Source organism: Schistocerca gregaria, chromosome 2 (assembly GCF_023897955.1).
Source record: "Schistocerca gregaria isolate iqSchGreg1 chromosome 2, iqSchGreg1.2, whole genome shotgun sequence".
NCBI lineage: Eukaryota > Metazoa > Arthropoda > Insecta > Orthoptera > Acrididae > Schistocerca > Schistocerca gregaria.
The window spans coordinates 155,858,576-155,885,301 of record NC_064921.1 but is presented as its reverse complement, the minus strand read 5'-3'; positions in this window follow the sequence as shown (position 1 = coordinate 155,885,301).

The window sequence follows — 26,726 nt, the reverse complement described above, 5'->3', positions numbered from 1 at the left end:
TCTTTCAATTTTCTACTAGGAACGAAAACAAAACTGGAACTGTTTGTAGTGTATTATTGAATAAATTTCATTTTAGTGTATTCACGAAACATCTTTGAAATCATGAAATAGATTCTGTGCGTTGGGCACAACTGCGTGGCGTATCTACAATGTGGTGATGTGAACGTCTCGATTTTAAGTTCAAAGCTGTCAAAACCGCTTCCGAGTGACAGGGATTTCCGTAAGTTGATTCAACTGCGGGAGTGCCTTAGTAGTAATGCATGAATGGTCGTTTTTCCCGAGCACGTTTCGAGAGTGGAACGGTAGAGAGACAGCGTTAAGGTGGTTCATTGAACCCTCTGCCAGGCACTTAATTATGAATAGCAGAATAATCACGTAGACGTAGATGGATGTACTAACACTTCATGCATGATGCGCCATTTTTACATGCATCTCAGTGTTTATTTTGTCATATTTCCAGAACTATACTTGTGCAGGTACATTCAGCAGCGTATGCGGACACACTCTCCGAAATACATTAGGAATGGAGTTAGTAGCAAAGAAGTAATAAATTTAAACATAATGCATGACGCGTCAGTTTTCTATGGATGACAGTGGTTATGACGTCATATCTGCTGCTCTATATGTAATACAATTATATAATTTTGCAGGTAAATTCAGTGGCATAAGTCGATATTGTCTGCAAAATGCGTTGGGCATAGCGCTAGTAGCAAAGAGAAAATAAATTTAAACGTCATGCACAATGCGGCAGTTTTTGAAGCTCTCAGTGTCAATGACGAATATCTCGTGATGTGTGGCAGCATGATATTATTTTGTAGATCAATTTAATAGTATATTTGGATACTGTCTGCGACATTTATTGAGAATAGTGTTAGTATCACAGGCGCTATACATTTAAGCGTCATGCATGATACTGTAGTTTTTAATTCATCTCATTCCTTATAACCTAATTTCCTCCAGAACTATGTTAGGTGTTTCTTACCGTCACAGCGATTGTTGCCTGACAGTAAGGGATATGTGTAAGAACTTCGTTTCAGATCTGACCAGTGGTTTGTCCGCAGCTCGTAGTTTAGTGGCTAGCGTTTCTGCCTCTGGATCGCGGTGTCCCGTGTTCGATTCCCAGCCGGGTTGGGGATTTTTTGTGCCTATGGACTGGGTGTTTGTGTTATCCTCAGCATTTCATCCTCATCATCATTCGCGACAGTGGCTAGATGGGACTGTGTAAAAATTAGGACCCTGTTTGGGAGCTGATGGCCGTGCAACTGAGCGCCCCACAAACAAAACATCGTCTGTACTGTGGTTTAGGAGGAGATGTGGAACGTACATACATAAATTTTTATAATACAGGGTGAACAGGGAGGTTCGGGAGAACCTAGAAAGAGGAATTCTGGAGGTACGATCCAGTCCGGCAGCTCGGAACAGCGGTATGGAATTCTAAGGGAAGACGAACTCAGAACGTCCGAGCAGGTTTCGCACCCCCGTAACGACCTGCGGGAGTCTAGCATTATTTCACGCAGCTGCGCCCCTTCCAGTTTCGTGTAAAAAGCCGTTGTCCGCCGTTCCAAACATATATTTTAACGGTCGTTTTGCTGGTATAGCTGCGCGCTTCCTCTGTTATGCTGGGGCTGTTACACTTCGCAGCGCGCTTAAAGTTTACGATTAGCTAGCAACGGCTGACGGCAATCTCCTTTTACGACTCATAAAACGTTTAAGCCTTTCTGATGAATGTAATTTCCCTTGCTAGGATAAACCTTTTCAGACAATATTTTGATTCTCTAGTGAGTGTACCCTACGGCGAGGAGCCGAAAGGCCTGCAATACGTACGAAATTTCAACAATCAATAAACCTGTGAGACTTCGGTACGCAAGGGACAGCATGCGCTACCTAATATATTTGAAAACGCTGCAAATAAAAACGTTTTTCTTCTGGTGCTAATGCCTCGGGATATGTTGGTGATGGAAATTTAGGCTCACGGACCATTTGTATATCCAGTAGGAGGACAATCGTACTCTATCTGTGCTACAGTACAGGGTAAAAGCGTGAATGTTAAACACTTCCTCCTGTTTAGCCAAATGGAGAAAATCATATGGTTATTTTTGAATTTGATGTGGTATACAAGACGGCTATGCACATCAGATGACTGATACTTTCACGATATATTTCCAAAATACCGATCTCGGATTACCTAGAGAATTTTATTTATATCTTTATCCATTACCGAGATACAGAGGTTCATAGTACCGAACTTCTACACGTAGGTTACAGTCCGCTTGTTCGCCCACTGCTTGAATACTGCTCAGCAGTGTGGGATCCGCACCAGATAGGGTTGATAGAAGAGATAGAGAACATCCAACGGAGAGCAGCGCGCTTCGTTACAGGATCATTTAGTAACCGCGAAAGCGTTACGGAGATGATAGATAAACTCCAGTGGAAGACTGCAGGAGAGACGCTCAGTAGCTCGGTACGGGCTTTTGTTAAAGCTCCGAGAACATACCTTCACCGAAGAGTCAAGCAGTATATTGCTCCTCCTACGTATATCTCGCGAAGAGACCATGAGGATAAAATCAGAGAGATTAGAGCCCACACAGAAGCATACCGATAGTCCTTCTTTCCACGTACAATACGAGACTGGAATAGAAGGGAGAACCGATAGAGGTACTCAGGGTACCCTCCGCCACACATCGTCGGGTGGCTTGCGGAGTATGAATGTAGATGTAGATGTAGATGTAGAAATACACACGTAAGAAACGGTGTGAGGTGGAAAGTAGTTAATAAAATGAGGAAGCACGGAGAAAAACGCTGCAAAACTTCTTCCTTTTTATCAGGGTACCAGATGTTGTAGTACTGAAACACATGAAAAATTTTGTGCACGTATAATTTTGTACGACGTGTAATAACTAGTTTTACGTTATTTCATTTTCACATAAGTAAACCATAAAAATTTTACTGACCTATGAAGTTCTTTTTGTATGAGGGACATATGCTGCTGTGGCATGAAACAGAAGGGAACTAGCAGAAAACTATCAGAGCACAAAAAGTGCGAGTATGCCCTTGATTAAAAGGCTATGACAGAAAAGTGGCGTACCAGCTGTTTCATTCTACCTTCTTCAGCATCTTCAAAAACTCTCCCAAAAATTGTGGCGTGCGAACATATTCGTTCTTTCTCAAGCTGATAGAGGAGGAGACAGTGCCAGTGAGAAAGAGATGGAAAAGCAATAAATACTAGAAGACAGTAGACATTGACGGTTGTGCCGAAAATGCGAAGGGGACGATGGCAGTGTGGGAGAAAGAGTCGGACATAGTGCAGTGGAACATAGTCGACGTTTAAGAACAATGCAAGAGTGAGAGAGACAGTATCACTGAGATAGGAATAAAGAGAAGGAAAAACTGAAAGTGAGTGAGAGCCAGTGATATTGAGAGACAGACAGCGACAACGAAGAAAATAGAGATAGTAACAGTGAGAAGAGGGAGCAGCAGTGGGAATGAATGAATGGGATATTAGCAGTAAGGGAGAGCAAGACGGAGACAGTGACAGTAAGTAAGAGGATACATTATTAGAGGGCAGAACGAAGACTGTGGCTGTGAGACAGGAGACATTACATTTACGAGAGCTTGCGGAAATGAGAGGCGGGGTGCATGTTAAAAAGAGTGCGAATATATTCGAGTCTTAAAAAATTTTGGAAAATTTTTAAAAGTTTTGAGGAAGGTAGTATGAGGCAGCTAGTATTCCACTTTTCAGTCAGACTCCTTTAAACGTGATCATATTCGCCTTTTTTTTTCTCCAATAGGAACATTTCGTTAGTATGACTAAGGACCACCATTCAGTGGACGATGCACTGGACAAAACCCACACCAAGAGATTTAATTAATTTATTCTTAGAAATTAGAGTTTTATTTGCAGATCCCCGTATTACTTAGTAGTACACCTGAAAAACAAAAATTTCTGATGACGAATACACTACATAACAGATTACATTGAACAGACACGCTGATTACAAAAACACATCGCACTAAAGGGCTAATTTCTTGTAGATTACTAAGGGCAGTAAAAATACACTAATTTGTACTATCGTGAAACTGCCACATAATCTTCTCGATATATGTTGCCTTTGATGAGACAGACGTTAAGTAATACATACAGCAATATTGCCTGACATTCTATGGGATTGTACAGAGCATCTGAGTGGGAAGATATACACAATTAAGGTGTATGTGCAATTTGCAATTAGTCTGTTAAGCAAACAAGTGAGTTCAAGGAGAAGAAATAAAATTTTTGAGGTTTCTGATGATATTGTATTCCGTCACAGACGGCTAATGGACTTGTAAGAGCAGATCAATGGACTAGATAGCTTCTTGAAACGAGTTTATCAGATGAAGATCAATAAAAGTGCGAATAAAAGAAGGGGAACGGAGTGCAACCGGACTGAATCAAATAACGCTGAGATTAGAAAAAGTGGAAGATAATTTCTGTTATTGGGGATGTAAAATAACTGATGATAGTGGAAGCAAAGAGCTTAAGGGAAACATCTAGCAGTTTCAAGAAAGGAGTTGCTGAAAAGTGTTAGGAAGTCTTTTAGGACAGTATTTGTCTGCACACAAGCACTAGAAACAAGTGGAGAGTTCAAGCATGTGAAATATGGCATTTGAAAAGATTACTGAAGATTGAATGGGTAGCTCAAACAATTAATAAAGAGGTAATCAATATAATGGAGTGAAAAAGAGTTCTCTGGCAAAACTTGCCTGGAAGAATGTATACGTTGACAGAATACATCCTCAGGCACAAAGGAATAGGTAATCTCGTAATAGAGAGAATAGAGAGAAGTGTAACGAAGAGGTTGGGGGAGGGGATGGGAATTGATTACTATAAACAGGATCAAGTAGACGCAGGCTTCGGTAGTTGTACAGAGATGAAAATACCCTCACATGGTGGATTAAGGTGATGAACTGCATTGAACACATTTCCGGACTGTGAACCACAACCACCATGACAGCAACACCACCACGAATAACGACAACATCGCGAACTAAGCTCCTGATATGGCTGAAGAATTGTGATATGTAACAACAACTGCGACACCACAAGATGAAAGTAACTACTTCTTGCTATAAGCATTCTCATACATTTATGTAATGATTGTGGGTCTTATTTCAGTGCAACTACTTCCTTTCTGTTCCGTAGTGATAATGAGAGCTTTCATAGGTGTAATCGATGACTGTCTTTCCAATTTCGTAAATTTGAGCATACGGGGAGTGCGAGAAAGGACAACTAAATACAAACAAAAAGCCGCTTGTGTTCTGAAACGATGCGGCCGTTAATGTCGCTCTGTTTCTGTGTGTTTGAAGGTTACGATGCAAAATAATGCAGCAGTAATGTTCTATGAAGATATTGTTGGTAGTGGAGATGTTGTTCCCCAAAGGCGTCTGTCTGTTTCCAAAAAACAATACATGAACTAAAAATTTTCAAGTCCAGTTTGATGAAATTAAATTTATAATATTTCGTCGCTGGCGTCTAGAATCGCCCGATCTGAATACTGAAGAGCCATTTTCCTCTGTATTAGAAAAACAATTAGGCGCTCCTTAGCCTTTCCCACAACCTCTCCAAGAGCTGCAACACGTCGTCTGTTAGGTAAGGCCTACATACAGTAAGCACCTGGCCATTTAGCCCATAACTGAACCAGGCCACCCCTCAAGAATATAAACTACAGCGAACACCTACAACTAGTAACATTTCAAGGTTACATAGCTTGTAATTTATGCTACATTAGCAGTAATGTTGATAAAATAATGAATCTGCGAAGATTTGTAAAAATCAGTATGTCTCAACATGTCGACATAAATGTTAAACTAAAAAATTGAAAAAAGTGCTGCATGATAGTCAGAAATTTCGGCACATTGTCCGCTATAGAGAACTGTAACCACGACCACAATATATTTGGTCGTTCTGCGCACATTTGTTGAGGCTTGTTATCGTCGCCTCACAGTGACAAATATTCAACCAGAATAAAGAAACGAAAGCATGTTTATTAGATCTTTGTGAAAAAAATATAGCATAAGGTTCTCTGATGTTGTGCGACGTTCTTATCATTGTCTTAGGTTAACACCTCTTTACAAAGGCAATAGAAAGGACTCCAAATCTCTTTGCAGGTTTTAGAGTGTGTTCGTGTGATATATACTGAAGCGCCAAAGAAACTGGTGTGTGCATGCGTATTCAAATACAGAGATATGTAAACAAGCAGAATACGGCGCTGTGGTCGGCAACACATATATAAGACAAGAAGTGTCTGGCGCAGTTGTTAGAACCGTTAGTGCTGCTACAATGGCATGTTATCAAGATTTAAGTGAGTCTGAACGTGGTGTTAGAGTCGGCGCACGAGCGATGGGACACAGCATCTCCGAGATAGGGATGAAGAGATGATTTTCCCGTACGACCATTTCACGAGTGTACCGTGAATATCAGGAATCCGGTAAAACATCAGACCTCTGACATCCCTGCCGCCGGTAAAAGACCGTGCAAGAACGGAATCTTAGACGACTAATGAGAATTGTCCAACGTGACAGAAGTGCAACCCTTTCGCAAACTGCTGCAGGTTTCAATGCTGGGCCATCAACAAGCATCAGCGTACGAGCCATTTTTGGGAAATTTGAGTAAGGTCTTATGGGACCAAACTGCTGAGGTCATCAGTCCCTAAGCTTACACTCTACTTAATCTAACTTAAACTAACTTAAGCTAAGGACGACACATACACACGCCCATGCCCGAGGGTGTAGTCGAACCTCTGACAGAGGAAGCCGTACGAACCATTCAACGAAACACCATCGATATGGGCTTTCGGGGCCGAAGCCCCACTGGTGTATCCTTGATGAGTGCACGACCAAAGCTTTACTTGTCGTCTGGGTCCGTCAAAATCGACGTTGGATTGTTGATGAGTGGAAACATGTTGCCTCGTCAGACGAGTCTCATTTAAATTCGTATATCGCCGATGGACGTGAACGTGTGTGGAGATATCCTCATGAATCCATGGGCCCTGCATGTCAGCAGGGAACTGTTCAAGCTGGTGTAGGCGCTGTGATGGTGTGTAGGATGTGCAGTTGTAGTGATATGGGCACCTGACACCTCTAGATACGACTCAGACAGGTGACACGTACCTCATCATCCTGTCTGGTGATCTGCCCTTGTCCAGTGTGCATTCCAAAGAACGTGGGCAGGACAACGCTATGCCCTACACATCCAGAATTGCCACAGAGTGGTTCTAGGAATGTCCCTCGGAGTTTAAACATTTCCGCTGGCCACCAAACTCCTCAGACATGAACATTATTGATCATATCTGGGTTGCCTCGTAGGACGAGTCTCATTTAAATTCGTGTAGCGCCGATGGACGTGTACGGGGGTGGAGATAACCTCATGAATCCATGGATCCTGCATGTCAGCAGGGATCTGTTCAAGCTGGTGTAGGCGCTGTGATGGTGTGTAAGATGTGCAGTTGCAGTGATATGGGAACCTGACACCTCTAGATACGACTCTGTCAGGTGACACGTACCTCATCATCCTGTCTGGTCATCTGCCCTTGTCCAGTGTGCATTCCGAAGAACGTGAGCAGGACAACGCTACGCCCTACACATCCAGAATTGCCACAAAGTGGTTCTAGGAATGTCCTTCGGAGTTTAAACATTTCCGCTAGCCACCAAACTCCTCAGAAATGAACATTATTGATCACATCTAGGTTGCCTCGTCGGACGAGTCTCATTTAAATTCGTATAGCGCCGATGGACGTGTACGGGGGTGGAGATAACCTCATGAATCCATGGATCCTGCATGTCAGCAGGGAACTGTTCAAGCTGGTGTAGGCGCTGTGATGGTGTGTAGGATGTGCAGTTGTAGTGATATGGGCACCTGACACGTCTAGATACGACTCTGACAGGTGACACGTACGTCATCATCCTGTCTGGTCATCTGCCCTTGTCCAGTGTGCATTCCGAAGAACGTGGACAGGACAACGCTACGCCCTACACATCCAGAATTGCCACAGAGTGGTTCTAGGAATGTCCTTCGGAGTTTAAACATTTCCGCTGGCCACCAAACTCCCCAGGCATGAACATTATTGATCATATCTGGGATGCCTTGCAACATGCTGTTCAAAAAAGATCTGCACCCCCTCGTACTTCTACGGATTTCTGGACAGCCCTACAGGATTCATGGTGTCAATTCCCTCCACCACTACTTCAGACATTATTCGAGTCCATGCCGCGTCGCGTTGCGGCATTTCTGCGTGCTCGTGGGGGTCCTACACGATGTTAGGCAGCTGTACCTATTTCTAGGTGCTAGCAGTCCTAAAGCCACTATCAGATTAAGCAGACACAATATGAGCAGTTGCTTCTCTCTGCACCAGCAGCGCATGAAACTGTTGAACGCAAATGTTGCATCTTTTAAGTAGCACGGCGCTCCTAGATCGCCGGCCGTTGTGGCCGAGCGGTTCTAGGCACTTCAGTCTGGAACCGCGCGACTGCTACGGTCGCAGGTTCGAATCGTGCCTCGGGCATGGATTTGTGTGATGTCCTTAGGTTAGTTAGGTTTAAGTAGATCTTAAGTTGTAGGGGACTGATGACCTCAGATGTTAAGTCCCATAGTGCTCAGAGCCATTTGAACCATAAATACGAGCGAATGGGATGTGCCAGTCTGTCGCCATCCATGACCAATTGTTTCCAATGCGTTAGAGATATGGCTATATGCTGACCACGGCCAGCTGAATTCTCCGCATGCAAATCTATGTTCCACACGCCACCTAACACTGTATAACGGGGGGAGGTTTGTGTCACTGTCGCTTCCACCTTTCCTGTCCCAGTAGCGGATGGTGACAGGGAAAAAGAATTGTTGACACGGCTCCGTCTGAACTTGAATCTCTCATGTTTAACCTCCACAGTATTTTTTCGAGATTTACGTAGTAGGAAGCTGCATTGGTTGATTATTCTAAGCGCGTACGCTATCGGAATTTTAACAGTTAACCGCTCCATTGTAGCGTCAGTCACGACAGTTGCATCACAATAACTGTGACTCTTTCGTCCGTACTAAACGTACCTGTGATGAATCGTGCTGCCCTTCTTTGGATATTCTCTATTTGCTCCGTCAATTCTACCTCGTACGGTTCCTAAACTGACAACCGACATTCAACTGTCAGTCGAACGAGGGTTTTAGAAGCTATCTCGATTGTGTATTGAGTACAGATCTTCAGCATTCTGACCATAAATTTCAGATGCAATTTGCCTTTATTGTATTTAGGTTTATGTGATCGTTTGGCTTTAAATCGCACCGAAAGCATGTACCCAAATATTTAACTCTGTGACTGCTTCCCGTAATAATTCGGCAATAGTGTAATTGTAGAAAAAAGAGGATTACCGCCTATTCCAACGTAATGTGCTACATTTGTTTATGTCGAGGGTGAACTGCAAACCCCTGCACCAAGTGCATTTCGCGTTGAGACTTCGCTGTATCCAACAGCTTCATTCATGAAAAGATTCATGGAACTTCAGATGTCATCCAATAGGTCATTTATACGTTCTGTGGAAAGTACTGGCCATATAATACTCCCTTAGGTTAGGCCCTAAATTACCTTTATGTCTGAAGACTTCTCTCCACTAAAAATAGTGTTTGATAAAGATCTAAGTTCCAGACCAGTTTCTTCAGAACTTCCCTGCAAAATCAAGTGGGGTTTATTATTTGATTTATTATTCTAAACAGTCGGTGTTTTTGAAAATGGAAGCACGATGTCACCAACGAAACACTGCAGCTCCGCTTGCAGGAAGCCGTATTGCTCTGTAGTGTTGCTCCCGGGCTACACTTACAACAATGCAATATTCCTGCATCCGTGTGCGCTGTTGCCTAGCATTAGTTCCTATTTCCTGTCGAAAACATCTGCTGTTGATACGATATCGTTTGCTCTGAAACAGAATGAGAATCCATTAGCTATGGAATTTATGCAGTCTGTTCGCGAATATAGCGACTTGGGAGCTTGGGTGTCTTGTAAGAAACAAAGCCAAACTTCAGAGAGTTTAGGGAGACTACACACCACAGCAAGACATGGGCCATTTGCATCCTGACACCATCAGATATGGATTGCAGCATGAGGTATGTAATTAAAATCAGCATACCGTAGATGATTCTGTTTGACTATGTACGTAGAGTAAAAATTCTGAGGTGTTGAAGGTTTATTGCGAATTCCGATATGGGTTTCGGATACCTGGTAGGTAAACGCCGAAGTTAGACTTGCAGACGAGCACTTATTGCCAGTTTGTCACATAATTTGAAAACTTAGTTGGCTGAATTTGCGTGACACGCCTTTCCGTATCAGAGCTACATGCGGTGGAGTCGCCTGTTCGTAAGGAACATGGCATCATGTTGTTGGGGATATTTTAAACCGGAAATGATAACGACAGTTTTCATTACGCGAATTTTCGACACCACGAAACTTTAGGCAGTGGATAACAACACAGATGTGCCAATATCGAGACATGAATATCGATATGCTGTGCGCATCCTCGGCCACGGGGGCGCTTTCATTGGTGCGGTATCGACGCCATCCGGTCGGCCGCACTTGCAAATACGGTCGCTGTCAGTCACACCGCCGCGTTACCTAAAGCTGCCACCGCGTCTTGAGGGCGCTGCCACAATCGGTTACGCCGCAGCCAATGAGGTGCAAGCTTCCCCCCCCCCCCCCCCCCCCCGGGAATGCAGCGGCGGGTGTATTTAAGTACGAACATTCATACACTGGCTCAATTTGTGTGTTTACCAATTGAATAACATTTACAGGCTTTCTAGTGACCAGGGCTCGACATCTTGGGAATAGACACTGTACTGGAGAGGGAAAGGTCTGTGAATCTTTTGTATCTGTATATATTTCTACATTAAAATCTACTGTTAGCAATTGACGCGACAGAGTTATGTATTATTTTTGCTATTTGATATGATATGTGGAACAAATTAATACCTGAATTCTCTGTTAGTGTACGGTTACGGCATATGTTCCTCGCTCCTGTATCCACTAGAAAACCACAAAGCGTGCAAAACATAACAATTGTATTTAATGTTACAGAAATAATCACGTAGAGCTTCACTGTTTTGTGTATTCGAGAACACTTCGTATTACATATTCTATACATCATGTGGTCAGTCTGAAAAAAACCTTTTTTCAAATTATGAAAATATGATATTTTGGTTCTTTTTTCGCAATCAGTTTAAGCACAAACCTGTACAGGCCGTAGTATCCGACCGAGACAGACGCAGCAACAGGGTAGTAATCGCTTTTGCGACATTTACGAGTTCCTAACCAGGAGCGAATTTTATTATACCATCAGTGTGCTTTAATAGTTCAGTTTCTTGAGTTTCTGCGTGTAAATTTAATATCTAATAGCCACTGTTCTCGCGTTTTCATTTGCGTCGGAAAGTAAACCGATTTTGTGACACATTACAAGTTCCTAATCAGGGGCGAAATTTTTCGTTTCATCTGAGTGCTTCGGTAGTTAGGTTTTTGAATATCTACGTATTATTAGACACAGTTCCTGCGTTTTCGTCAGGGTCTACAGTAGAGTTTCGCAGCATGTGTCGATTGTCCGTTTATCTGTACAGTTTAGTTTTCCACGGTCTTTAGCATGGAGGGGGACTGCGACTGTTGTGTTCGGATGCGAGCCGAGATGGTGACACTTCGCTCTCAGCGCGAAGGAGGCAGCGAAAGACTTCCCAGGCGGCCACACGTAAGGCCTCCCCCGTTTGTCTGACAGACAGGTTCCAGGTGCTGTCCGTATCTGACACTGTCGCTGAACCAGATGCTGTCGTCTGTCCTATTTCAGAGGAAACCACTCAACCTACAAGATCTGGGCAATCACAGAGGGTGGGATTATTGGTAGTTGGGAGCTCCAACGTTAGGCGTGTTATGGGGCCCCTTAGGGGCTTGCCTGACAAGAAGGGAAAGAAAACCAATGTGCACTCCGTGTGCATATCAGGTGGAGTCATTCCAGAAGTGAATAGGGTTCTCCCGGATTCCATGAAGAGCACAGGGTGCAGCCAACAGCAGGTGGTTGCTCACGTCGGTACCAGTGATGTGTGTCAATTTGGATCAGAAGAGATTCTTTCTGATTTAGAGCGACTAACGGAAGTGGTAAAGGCTGCCAGTCTTGCTTGCAAGATGAAAGCAGAGCTGACCATTTGCAGCATAGTCGACAGGACTGATTGCGGACCTCTGGTACAGAGCCGAGTGGAGGGTCTGAATCAGAGGCTCAGACGGTTCTGCGACCGTGTAGGCTGCACATTCCTCGACTTGCACCAAAGGGTGGTTGGGTTTCAGGTTTCGCTGAGTAGGTCAGGTGTCCACTGTACACAGGAGGCGGCTACACGGGCAGCAGGGGCTGTGTGGCGTGGAATGGGAGGTATTTTAGGTTAGAGGGTCTCAGGAAAGCACAAGAAGGGCTTCAGCCACAAAGGGTGCAAGCTGAACACAGAAGAACGTAGATAGAGAAACCATTGGTATAACAGATGTAAATTGTCGTAGCTGTGTTGCGAAAGTACCAGAGCTCCAAGCGCTAATAGAAAACAGTGATAGGCACTGAAAGCTGGCTAAAGCTGGATATAAGCTCAGCCGAAATTTTTGCGAACCACCTAACAATATTCCGGAAGAATAGGCTAAACACGGTTGACGGTGGCGTGTTTGTTGCTGTTAGAAGTAGCTTAACTTTTCGCAAAATTGGAGTAGATACTTCCTGTGAGTTAGAGTGGGCAGAGGTCATTGTTGGCAACCGGAATAAAATAATAATAGGATCCTTTTACCTCCCATTTCAGATGATACAGTTGCTGAAAGGTTCAAAGAAAGCTTGAGTTTGATTTGAAACTGGGTATTGTGTCATAAACTGGGTATTGTGTGCAGAACCGTGCATAGTAAAAATTCAAATGTTTTTGTGTTTGCCGATATTACAAGTAGGCCAGTGAACCACTTCCCTAGGCCTCCTCGGTTGTGTAAGAAAACTCAGGTGTCTGAGAAACTTTCAGAGACAGAATCTTTATTACAGCTCATAGCTATCTAACAAGCTCCAAGGCACAGGCAGTTTAGATAAGGATCTTCAAGATTGTATCTGTTTGCCTGTTGCTGTGGGAAGTGACATAACTCCGGAGAAAATTATCACTTCCCTATCTGTGACAACTTAAAAAAAGCCAGTAAGTGGCGGTTTCCTTTTTCTTTTTTTTTTTTTTGAGATGAAGGTTTCTTAACTCATACCCTAGTTCGACATCAGTCTGTCCTGTCATGTGGAAGGGGAGATTTAGTACCTATAGAGCTCTGTGATAGTCTCAAGGTGGGTTGAAGGCGGTGTCGTCCATGCACTTTGCGGGAAAATCGATTTTTTTTCTGGAGAGGTGTGAAGCAGTCGGGTGCAAGACTTTGGTCTGGTAAGGGCTTCTACTCGAAGCTCTGGCATCTGTGGATGGTACATTGGACCTGTCCTGAGACTGACTTCACTTGCGACTAGTTTAGACTGGGGAGCCTGTATTGAAGTTCTTACTGAACCAATAGAGTGACTGCAATAGTCTCAGACTGCTTGATTGCCAAACGCACACTTATTTGCTTTTGGTTTACCAGTCTTGACGTTTGGTATCCTTGTGCGCTCTGTTGTATAAGTGAGCCAATGTGGTCCTTCGGACAACCAGCGAGCGGGTGTATCACACACTGAAATCTACCGTCATTTCAGGGCTCTGGTAGAGAGTGACTTGTGATCCGTCTGTCTGATTGCTAGGCCATGAGATTTTTACATGTGTTTCGCGGCTTCGATCGATTCACAGGTGCCACCTTCACATCTCACCTCCTCCGCTCTACACATCTCACCAGCTACAAGACACGTGGCCACAAGAAGTAAACAGGGTAATGTACTGCCGCTCTGGCATTGTCAGGGCGTACAGATCTCAATCGCCACTTCCTCTCAGCTGTACCTATGTAGAGGAACTTCAGTAGATTTGATCAAACAAAGTCTGCTCGTCGTCAGATCAGTTCAACTTGCGTTATCCACATTTTTAGGGTCAGTTAAACTGTCTTTGCCAACCAGGATTCACCCAGTGAAGTATCAAATCATCTCTTAGTTATTTAGGGAATTCAATCTATAACTGACAGGAGGCGCCCTTATAGTATGTGAAATTACGTGTACACAATCATAAAATGCCACTACAAAGGTTTCAGGAAAATCACCAGCACCTGTGTGAGTAGACGCACTTCTTTCCACTTCAGCGTCAGCAGACAACACCGCCAGACATAGAAAAATAAAACAGGAGTTAAAATGGTTCAAATGGCTCTAAGCACTATGGGCCTTAACATCTGAGGTCATCAGTCCCCTAGATTTAGAACTACTTAAACCTAACTAACCTAAGGACATCACACACATCCATGCCCGAGGCAGGATTGGAACCTGCGACCGTAGCAGCAACGCGGTTCTGGTCTGAAGCGCCTAGAACTGCTCGGCCACAGCGGCCGGCCAAAAGAAGAGTATAAAAGGAGTAAAATTCATGAAATTTCGCTTTGGTAGTATTAACGAAGGCTTATGGTAGTACAATAAGTTAGTATTTAGTATTTGGAAAAGGCTACACATTTGGTGGAGGTATAGAGGTAGCGCCAGCGTAAAATTAGGGTGCAGGACAGGAGTAGAACTAACGAAAAACTTACAAAAGCACAAGCACACACATAAACAAAGACACCTCATACCACATAATGTACGTCCATACTACTTTAACAGGGCCCTGCAGTCATTAATTTTATTTTGGGATGTTGTGTCCTTATAAATATAACAAAAAAAGAAAAAAATTAAGCAAAGTAATTTTTTACCCTTTATTATTTTTTCTGTAAATCGATTATATCGATGTAATGGCATTTGTGAGAGAATATGGCACTTGTCCACACTTGAGGATAGTTCAGACTCTGGCACCAACATCGCAGACTGGACGTCACGGCCCACCCCATCCAGCGAGTGGCGAATGGAGCGGGCAGCTTTAATGAGTCAGCTGTAGCAGCCCAGGTGTGCGGGAGCACCCACAGTTACAGAATCGGCCGTTGCCAGCTGACGCGCCTAAGTCACACAGCCCGGTCATCTGCCAGCGGAGGCGGTACGTCTCAGGCCAGTGCAGAAAATGGGACACCACCACGTGCCGGTAAAAACAACCTAGAGGCCAACGACCCGCCAGGTCGCTAATCGAGGGACAAGCGAGTTGTGAGGCACCACAGATGACGTGCGCACCATGCACAACCGACTCAGCGAGGTGTCGAGAGTGACGTGTCCCGTCGACAAAAGGCGAGCTACTCTGATGTCTCCCGCCGGCATGCACGCGTTCTATTGCAGAGGCAAACGGGAAGAATAGAGTTGTCCCATGTCCAGCTAATGCTGAATGGATTCCTACACCAGGGGTGGGTTGCACGTCAATTGCATCGCTGTCACGCCAGTGTCTGATGGCTGACGGGCCTGACCAGTATGAGGTCAAGGGTCCAGCTGCGTTGCAGGTGCTACCAAAGATACCAGATGCTGCCAAGACGCCAAATGCTGCCAGAGACGAGAGAGAACGCCAGAGACGTCTGCCGCCACTTATACCACGTCATGTGCTGAGTGAGAGGCAATCCCACTCGGGTGCAAATTGCTGTTCTTCAATCGTACCAGTCACAGTTTGTGGGTGTGCATAAGTGTCATGTTCTCAATTCATGTGACATTTTCAATTGTAAAATTTGTCTCTCCAGGGACCCTTGTGGAGGGAGAGATAGGATACATTTCTTTAATATCATAATGTAATATCTTTTTGTGTTTTTGTATGTATCAGTTGAACTGTTTTGATTGTGAGGTCTATGATTTTTCTGCACATTTATTAATGATCTCGACACTGATAGTGTGCCTGTATTTGTTTTCATGACGTAGAATATAATACAGAAATTTACACAACTTGTGTAATAAGACAATTACACATGTTATTTCCTTGTTAACTGAGAATTTGACAATGTAGGTGTTTGATGACAGGGACCAAATGAGCGGCAGAGCAGGGGTAAATCAGTGAGCACAGAACAGTTCGTACTCCAGGACACTGTAGATGATTAGGGACATTAGACACCTCTGACCTCAGGATATGGAGTGAATGGGTACATTTCTTTACTGCAAGACAATTTAACCACATGTCAAATGTTTAATGAAAATCTGTGACGTAGCAATGACCCCTGGGCCTAAAGTAATTCATTCTACTTGCAGCAATGTCTACATGTACTCCTGCTGGTTTCTAGCTTCATGTGAGTGAGTGAACCCTGGAATGAATGAGGTCAAGCTAGTATGTGTTTTAGCCATGGGCAAACTTGATTGGCAAAGTTACCTTTTTTTACGTATTTATCGGTTATAAGGATGAGATTCTCCTTTCTGGTTGATGTCACTCTAAACAGTACTGATGTGAGACACTACCCATGCAGAAATCAACCGCAGCTATGGGGCAGTGAGAGAGGACAGTTTCTCTCTCAACTATTTCTTGCATACAGAAAATTATTAAACATTTTGTTACAACCTGACGCACCTTGATCGAGACTCCAGGAAGCTAACGGCCTGAGCAGACGCTGATGGAGCCTAGTAGGGCACTAAAACCATGACGTATTTATGATTCTTAGCTCCTTGAAATGGCTTGTTGGGAATTGAAAGCAATTGGCAGCGAGCCCACCCCTTAGTAAATCTTGCTGGAAAGGCCCACAGCCGTACAGGGCAGACAAGGCAGCCCCTCAATGAGACAGGGCTCACGAAGAACAATGCCGCGATATCTGCCACTGCGCCAGCAGAAGCCTGTGCAGGGGCGAGAGTCTAAAAGAATGCGCCTATCCAGTGGAGTCATAAACCGGGCACTGTGTGCAGAGCCACACGTAATAAAAATTCACATGTTTTCGTGCTTGCTGATAGTGCAAATAGGCCAGTGAGCCACTTCGCTCGACCGCCCCTTTTGTATGAGAACACTCCAGCGTCTGAAAAACGTTTAGACATAGAATCTTTATTACACCTCATAGCTTGGACTAATAAACACCAAGGCACAGGCGATTTAGATTAAGATCTTTCAGATTGTAACCATTCGCTTGTTGCCGTGGGAAGAGCTACAACTTTGGAGAAAATCATCTCTTCGCCCTCTGTGAAAACTTAAAAAAGCCAGTAATTGGCGGTTTCCTTTTCTTAGAGATGTAGCTTTCTTAACTCTTGCCCTGGTTCGACATTAGTTGCGCTCTCGTGTGGGAGGAGAGATTTAGCGCCTCTAGAGTCCTGTGATTGGCTCAAGACAGAGTGAAGGCAGTGCCTTCGTGCACTTTGCTGGAAAACGGATTTTTTTTTCTGGAGAGGTGTGAGGCACTGGGATGCAGGACTTGGTCTGATGAGGGTCTTCTGGTCGTAGCTCTGCCATGTGTGGTTGGTACTTGGGACCTGTCCTGAGACTGGCTTCACTTGCGAGTAGTTAGGACTGGGGAGCCTGTGGTGAAATTCTTACTGTACCGACAGTGTGACTTCAAACGTCTCGGACTACTCGTTTGCCAAGGGCAACCTTATTCGTTTTTGGTTTACCAGTCTGGACGTTTGGTATCCTTGTGCGCTCTGCCATATAATTAAGCCAATTTGGTCCTATGGACAACCAGCGAACGGGTGTGCCACACACTGAAATCTACCGTGATTTCAGGGCTCTAGTAGAGAGTAACTTGCGATCCGTCTGCCTGATTGCTAGACCGTGAGATTTTTGCATTTATTTCGTGGCCGCGATCGATTCACAGGTGCCGCCTTCAGTTTCACCTCCTCCGCTACACACATCTCGCCAGCTGCAAGTCACTTGGCCGCATGAAGTAAATAGGGTAATGTACTGCCACTCCGGCATTGTCAGGGCGTACAGATCTCAATCGCCACTTGCTCTCAGCTGCAACTATGTAGAGAAACGTCAGTAGATTTGATCAATCAAAGTACGCTCAACATCAGATCGATTCAGCTTGCGTTATCCTCATTTTTAGGGCCAGAGTACTTCACTCACTGATCACCTAGTTAAACTGTCTTTTATAACCAGGATCCACCCAGTGAAGTATTAAAGCATCATTTAGTTGTTTAGGGAATTGAATCTATAACTTGTTTAGCATAATTTATATCTGGTTTGAAAAAAAAGTGTTGTTAGCATACTAAATTTTCCCAACATTATCAATCAGTTAAATAGTCCAAACAAGTTACCTTTCAATGGAGGTCCATATATGTGGTCCTCAAGTCTCACTTATCGTGAAAGTGTACTAATCTTTGCCATTTCTTCAATGAGAACATTTGATTCAGAATTGTTGATGTCCTAAAAAACTTTAAAATACAAGAAAATGATAATCATGAAATAAATTCTGACAAATAATAATTTACCACTGCCAGGTAACAAATCTTTACGGTACGTTTTATGATAAGCTTCAAAATAATTATTTTTCACAATACATAAGTACATTCCACAATTGATGCAAATGTCTCTTATCTTGAAAATGGAAGCAGATTTCCTGCATTTTGAGTATTCCTTGTTTCAACAAATGTTGGTAGTCGGCCAGTATTAGAAAACCTAATTTCTGTAATTCTTCGCAAGCTAGCTGTTCTTGACTATTTATTCACATTTTCTACATCATCTACATCTTCACTGTCAGAGGAATTCACCGTACGAGAACGTGCTCTTTTCCTAGCACTGGCACGACATATTGACGTTCTAATTGTTTACCAGTCAGTTCCATCAAGCTCAGCAGCATAATCTTCAATCAATGACAATTCATCATCTTCCCAATTAGAGAGTTGTGCATTGCTGTCACTAAAAAGATCTTCTAAGTGCTCATCATTTAATATTTCATGCATTTCTGTAACGAGCGGAAATAAGTTATTTCAGTGTTCCATTATTATCGAACACCAAATTAAAATTAGCAAATATGCATTACGACCTGAGGTCCACGTACGAGGACCTTCAGGAAATGGGTTATTTCGTAGTAACGAACAAAATTTATACAAAATTTAACTAATCTCAACATTTAGGTTAGTTAGAACATGCTAGGAAAAAACTCAGATTCTCAGACTAATATTTAGGCACAATAATTGCTTACAATTCTTTTCTATTTGTAGAAGTAACCATTTCCTGCATATGACCAGCTATAAACTAACACACGAATCGTACTTGCAAGGTGCTGTGTCCTGGTTTTAAAACTAAGAACTAGACCGTACACACTAGCGGACCAGCGGTCTAAAGCGGAAACATACGCCTATATACGAAGAAAAAAAAATGCACGAAACTTCACATGTTGGCCCGCTTTATACGTATTCGTCGCACTTACGTCATTACCTTGGAAGAGGCCTTCGTTGTGCGTCCTCTACTTCATCGCTGAGAAGCCTAAGAAATGCCTTACAGGCCGGACTTATATACATTTGGTCGTAAAAAGTACGACATGTTCGGCTAAATCCAGACAGCTGGCAATACTAAGTGCATGGCCGCATTTACGACCTATAGACTCCTAGGCTGAGCCTGTGCTTTGAGACCTACTAGAGTAACTTTTGTGGTAACTATCCTGCAAAAATGGAGTTCCAAATCAACTTTCGAAGTGATGCTTACAATGCAGCATTGAGGTTTATTATTGAATTCTACGAATTTTTATCATAACAGTTCTGTGATTTCATGCATTGATGTGATTAAGAATGAAAAGAATTGAAATCACTAAAGAATTCAACACGATTTATGAAAGTCACCATTAACAACCGTATTTTTTTAAAAAGGGAACAAAAAGTGACATTCAGGCCTATGGAAATCCTTCTGTAAGCTATCTCCTTGAGGGTGGGCTACAGTTTCTGATGAATCTCGCAATGAATCTGTCTGCCAGTTGACTTTCCTTTTGTTGTTTATTTGAAAATACGTAGAAATAAATTGCTAAATTATTAGGAGGTTACTGTCAGGACATTAATGAATGAAATAATCCAGTTTTCTTATTCTATCTCTTCATGTTAATGTGGTAGATAGTTTGCGGTGTGATAGTTTTTGCTTTGAAAGCTGGATTTTCCTGCATTACTGGCCCTTATTTTTCACGCTAGATTTTCTTGCAGTATAGAGCTATTTGGGACTTATTTTCAAGTGTGATCGTTTGTTCATTACAGCTGTCGCTTGTCGATTAAAGAAAATTGTGAAGTTGCTACTTATTTTGAGACCCAAACGTTAGTAAGGGAAACCATCGGTGCAATTTTTGTGGTCTTCTGCTAATGTTCATTGTTTAACTAGACAGAATTCCAGAGATGTGATTTTGCCGTGTGGTTTAGTTTTTGGTAACTTGATTAACAGAGTTGGAAAAATATCTCCCTTCTTCCCTTCTGTTCCATGCATATTCATGTGAAGGAGTTGTAACGTAGGGTTGATTGAGGAAGCATTTTCAAATCATTAAAGGGTTTAAGGAGACTGAGAAAAATATAATTTACCTCATTTATTTATTTATTCTGTAATGAGAATTTGTGTCTTCGAAAAATTTGTGAGTGAAACTGATGTGGTTTAGTGGTGAGAGTATTGTGCACATACTGGGTGGCTATAATTAAAGTTTCCCTATTTAACTCTTTATAACACAGAAACAAATTAAAGTACGAATACCTAACTTTGTAGCATTAATGTCAAGGACATGGTGGAGATAAATAATGCTGAATCAATTCGATTGAAGCACTTTTATACCATTGCATAGTGGTACCATTGCAGCTATAAAAGGGGTTAACACGGCGCCCATCAGCGACCAGAAGACTCGGAAAGAACAGGACTGCATTTTGCACAGCAGAACGAAGTATGTTCTCTTGATATGCTGCGCTTCAGATCAGCACGTGTGTGAACGTTCCGCTGGTAAAGCCTGTGCTTCAGGCAGCCCGACAACCAGAAATCACACGGAGTGAGATCACGTGATCGTGCCGCACAGCTCCGATCGTTTCCAAATGCGTTTCGGAGACGCAAGTGAACTTCACGATCGATGTGGGGTGGAGTCCCATCTTGCATGAAAGCTGTTGAGTTCAATGCTTCTTTCTCCTGCAGGGCGTTTGACATGGTGGCGAAGCATATCACAGTAATACTGGCCAGTCACACTGCACGCCTTTGGGCCTTGAACGCCAACCGGTTCAAAAAAGAATGGGACAATGATGAAAGTGGCCGTGAAGCCACACCATACGGTGACACGTTCGCCTTACAGAGGAACTTCATGCACAGTGACTGGAGGTGAAGATCCCCACATTCGGCAGTACTGTGTGTTCACCTCAACCGTCAGCGAAAAATGAACTTCGTCTGACCACAGGATGGTCCAGGGCCAGCCCTCGTCAACTTCAATCCTTGTGAGAAAATGGAGAGTGAGGTCAACACGTCGTTGTTCGTCTTGTGGTGCAAGCTGCAGTACGATATGAATCTTGTGCGGATATCGTTTGAAAACGGTTCGAAGCACCTTCCGTACAGTGGGCAAAGGGATTTTCAACTGTCGTGACACGGCACGCACTCTGTCTGACGATCGGGAATTGCACACTGTGCTGTCTACCATAGCAGCAGCGAATTCATCAACCACCTGTGGTGCAACCGATCGTTGGCCTCTTCCAGGAGCGACGCCCAGTTCTCCAGTTGATTTGAACTTCATCATGCTCCGCACAGCAAGAGGAGAAAGAGAACCCTTCCGTAATCCTTTCAGCTTACGATATTTTAGAAGTGCTGCTTCAGCATTACTGTTGTTTTGATAATACGAGTAGAACTTAGCCACTAATGCCATGCTCCTTTTGTCCAAGCTCATGTTGACACGTCAGCATGTGCGCTGCGTCTGGCCAGGTGAGCGAGACTATGAATTCCGATTACTGATCTCTGCACCTGGTGGCCATAGTTGGAACTGGACTGTAGCGCTGTGACGCGTGGAGATCATGCACCCCACACTCTGGGCGTTAATGCTACCGATTCCGGTACTCGTGTGGTAATTCGTTTCCGTGTTATAACGTGTTCAATAGGGCAAGTTTAATAGTAACTACCCGTTACATACACTCCTGGAAATGGAAAAAAGAACACATTGACACCGGTGTGTCAGACCCACCATACTTGCTCCGGACACTGCGAGAGGGCTGTACAAGCAATGATCACATGCACGGCACAGCGGACACACCAGGAACCGCGGTGTTGGCCGTCGAATGGCGCTAGCTGCGCAGCATTTGTGCACCGCCGCCGTCAGTGTCAGCCAGTTTGCCGTGGCATACGGAGCTCCATCGCAGTCTTTAACACTGGTAGCATGCCACGACAGCGTGGACGTGAACCGTATGTGCAGTTGACGGACTTTGAGCGAGGGCGTATAGTGGGCATGCGGGAGGCCGGGTGGACGTACCGCCGAATTGCTCAACACGTGGGGCGTGAGGTCTCCACAGTACATCGATGTTGTCGCCAGTGGTCGGCGGAAGGTGCACGTGCCCGTCGACCTGGGACCGGACCGCAGCGACGCACGGATGCACGCCAAAACCGTAGGATCCTACGCAGTGCCGTAGGGCACCGCACCGCCACTTCCCAGCAAATTAGGGACACTGTTGCTCCTGGGGTATCGGCGAGGACCATTCGCAACCGTCTCCATGAAGCTGGGCTACGGTCCCGCACACCGTTAGGCCGTCTTCCGCTCACGCCCCAACATCGTGCACCCCGCCTCCAGTAGTGTCGCGACAGGCGTGAATGGAGGGACGAATGGAGACGTGTCGTCTTCAGCGATGAGAGTCGCTTCTGCCTTGGTGCCAATGATGGTCGTATGCGTGTTTGGCGCCGTGCAGGTGAGCGCCACAATCAGGACTGCATACGACCGAGGCACACAGGGCCAACACCCGGCATCATGGTGTGGGGGGCGATCTCCTACATTGGCCGTACACCTCTGGTGATCGTCGAGGGGACACTGAATAGTCCACGGTACATCCAAACCGTCATCGAACTCATCGTTCTACCATTCCTAGACCGGCAAGGGAACTTGCTGTTCCAACAGGACAATGCACGTCCGCATGTATCCCGTACCACCCAACGTCCTCTAGAAGGTGTAAGTCAACTACCCTGGCCAGCAAGATCTCCGTATCTGTCCCCCATTGAACATGTTTGGGACTGGATGAATCGTCGTCTCACGCGGTCTGCACGTCCAGCACGAACGCTGGTCCAACTGAGGCGCCAGGTGGAAATAGCATAGCAAGCCGTTCCACAGGACTACATCCAGCATCTCTACGATCGTCTCCATGGGAGAATAGCAGCCTGCATTGCTGCGAAAGGTGGATATACACTGTACTAGTGCCGACATTGTGCATGCTCTGTTGCCTGTGTCTGTGTGCCTGTGGTTCTGTCAGTGTGATCATGTGATGTATCTGACCCCAGGAATGTGTCAATAAAGTTTCCCCTTCCTGGGACAATGAATTCACGGTGTTCTTATTTCAATTTCCAGGAGTGTATTTGCACTTTGGTAATCATTCAGACTATTCATGAATAATTTGACATCTTATTTTAAATATCTCAGTTCTGCAGCGGTATTTAATTGAATTTCGAGTATTTTTCGTGTAGTGTTTTCTTTGAGTTTCTAATTTTGGGGCTTTCCTGTGGTAACGAGAAGGATGTCTGAGCAGTGGTATTCTTTGGATTCATAAATGGGCGCTTTGCAGGCAGTTGATAGAGGTTTAGTGGAAGATATTTCAGTTTTTTGACTAGGAACTTGACTTAGCATTTGCGTATGGAGGTGTCATTCTGACGCTGTTGTTTTACCTTTGGTGGTTCTGTTATTCATTGTGTGCTGGAAAACTTATAGTTAGTTGAACAGAGACATGCATTAGTCGTTTTTGTAATGTCAAGACGGAAGAGATAATTATAGGGTGAAGAAATAGTTTGATTCTGGGATCTTATCCACTACTAGTGCTCACAGAGATAAAGTTGCGCCTCTAAGTGACTCTGTTAATATGTCAATTATTCAGGTAGAAAGTGCTGAAGTCAGTGACGTGAATGGTGTAAATTGAGAGCGCAGTAATATTTTAGTGAAGGTGCAATTGAATTTGATGTCGTTCAGCTGTTTGAGTTTACTAGTAGTTGTGATGTCGCAGCAGATGCTTCTGAAATGTATGCTGCTTATACTACTCAAGTTTAACAACAGAATGTTGTGGAATGAGTAATTTGCAGATGTTTCAAGCAATAGGGGAGAAATTAAAGCCTGGTATGAATGCACTGAGTAAGAACTTAGAAATTAGTGTAAAGGGACTTACTTGTTAGAGTTTAGTGCAAAGGAAAGCAATGACAGGTATAGAGATTTTGGTAAAGGACTAGGAGAAGAATAGAAGCTAGTGCTAGGGAAGAAAAGGAGGGTACAGATAAATTTCGGGAAAAGGTTGTTATCGTCAACTTAGTCACTCTTAAACTCACCGAATTTGCAGACAAAAGAAGCACCTGGCTTAATTTTGTATTAACGAAACTGAAGGTCTTGGTGTTATCGTTATTAATGGACATGTTAGAATCAGGAGATTTGAAGCTGAGAATGCATGGCTTAGTATTGTCTAATGTCAAACCTAAAGACTCTGCTAAGAGGTTACTCTGACGTATTCCATTTAAAAAATATTTAATTTTTCGTGCTAACTAATTTTGACTTCTGAAATTTGTTAGGACGTCATGTACCAGTTTTCAACGTCCTCAGGATGTTTCCTTCATAGCGGATTCTGAATACTTTCAAGCTACCAAGGATGGGGCGATGAAAGTTGCCTGTCCGTTTAGCAATTTCGTTTTTACCGACCATATTTTAGCTTCTCATAAGTCACGACATCAGCTTTTATATACCTTGCTTGCGTGTGCTGTACTTAGCTTCGACTGATCGCAATAATCTCTTTGAGCAACCATTTTGTATGCCCACTAAGGAACTTTCGCTTCTTTCGGAGACTGATTTGGCTCTCAGCTAATAGGAAGCAACGAGATATTCCTTGTGTAAATGTACTTCTACCATTCTTCTATTCTGGTTCTGGATGGAGTTCTGGTTGATTTGGAGGAAGTCTCTTTTGTCTTGTTGGTGCAAGCTGCATCGATGTTTCTACAGTGGTGAAGCTAGCTGGTGAGATCAGTTAAGTTACTTGCCATGTTGGACGTTAAGCGGCTTGTTGTGTTATTTTGAGAGTTCATTCTAAACTTCTGCACAGTTTATTCGCTATCGCTCTGCACTCAGGCTTGCAGCAGTAGCCGTCTACATGATGACTTGGAACCTCGTAGGATGCTTAATTTTGCTTACAAAGAAGTTGATTATAAGATGCTATGAATTCTAAGTTACCATACTCCCCTGAGCTATAAAAGAGCCGTTACTTTGTTAAAAACGGTGCACTGGGAACATAGTATTCCGAATGCTTATTTTCAAATTCACTTTCTGTGTCTACTGTTCTGGGGACTCAAGTTAAATTCTGCATCAGCTGAATGCTATTTCTGAATTATTTGTATATTATGTAGTACTGTGGCGCTTGACTGAAATATTACGTGGAAATGGTAGAAAAACTTGTGTGCTGATCTTAGTCGCTCGATTACTTTTTGAGCTTAGAATGAATATTTACATACCTGACGGGACGTCCTCGACCACGCGCCGGGAAGCTTTAATTTCTTGATCAGTTTGCTGATGAATTGTTCATCATTTCACATTGGAACAGAAATTATGCATAATCTATGTTTGTGTAACCGTCACCATTCATTCAGTTGAAGCTACAAGGTCAGACTGTGTTTCCAAATTGTTTTCTGGCACATGAAGTTCATAATTGTTGCATAGCATAGAACTGCAGGAAATTTGCTTTTGCTACTGAAGGGAATGGTTAAGTTTTCTAACACAAACACTCCCCTCCCTAACTACACTGTTGTGTTGTTACAATATAACTGAATGATTTGCATTCCAAGTTCGTGCCATATGTGAACGGCTGCAGTAGAAATACGTGCCGCGCGGGATTAGCCGGCGGTCTTAGGCGCTGCAGTCATGAACTGTGTGGCTGGTCCCAACGGAGGTTCGAGTCCTCCCTCGGGCATGGGTGTGTGTGTTTGTCCTTAGGATAATTTAGGTTAAGTAGTGTGTAAGCTTAGGGACTGATGACCTTGGCAGTTAAGTCCCCTAAGATTTCACACACATTTGAACAAATGCGTGTTATCCCACTAAGTTTATTATTATTTTACGACCTTATTAGACCAAGTCTAGTTTCCAAAGAAGCTCTCGTTTTCAGCAAGACGAAGACTGAAATGACGACATCTATTGAAGATGTCATACTTAACAGAGATTTACGTCGCGCTGGAAAGAGTAACTTTTGAAACAATTTTTATGTGGAATAAAACAACTATCTTAGTGGAATATTTTAAAATTAAAATTGAAACAGCCTTGATCACATAGAACATTTATTGAATATGGTAATAGGTTTTGGGCAAATACCGATCACCTTCAGACCAAGTGCACTGAAATGTAAGTACAATATAGATTTAGAGGGAAATATAACAACAACAGTTAATATAATATACATAAAATACCCATGAAGGCAGTGGTGGCGATGAATGGTATTGTGGATGAACGATCGTCAACTGTTGGTTATGGTAGATGGCTTTCTGAATTATATACTGGATGCTCCGCGCAACGCTTACCGCATATCGTCACCAACAGCCAGTCACGCATAAGGTAAGTGAAAATCGTTGATAAAATAATGTACACATAAATTAGTTGTACAAAAATGAA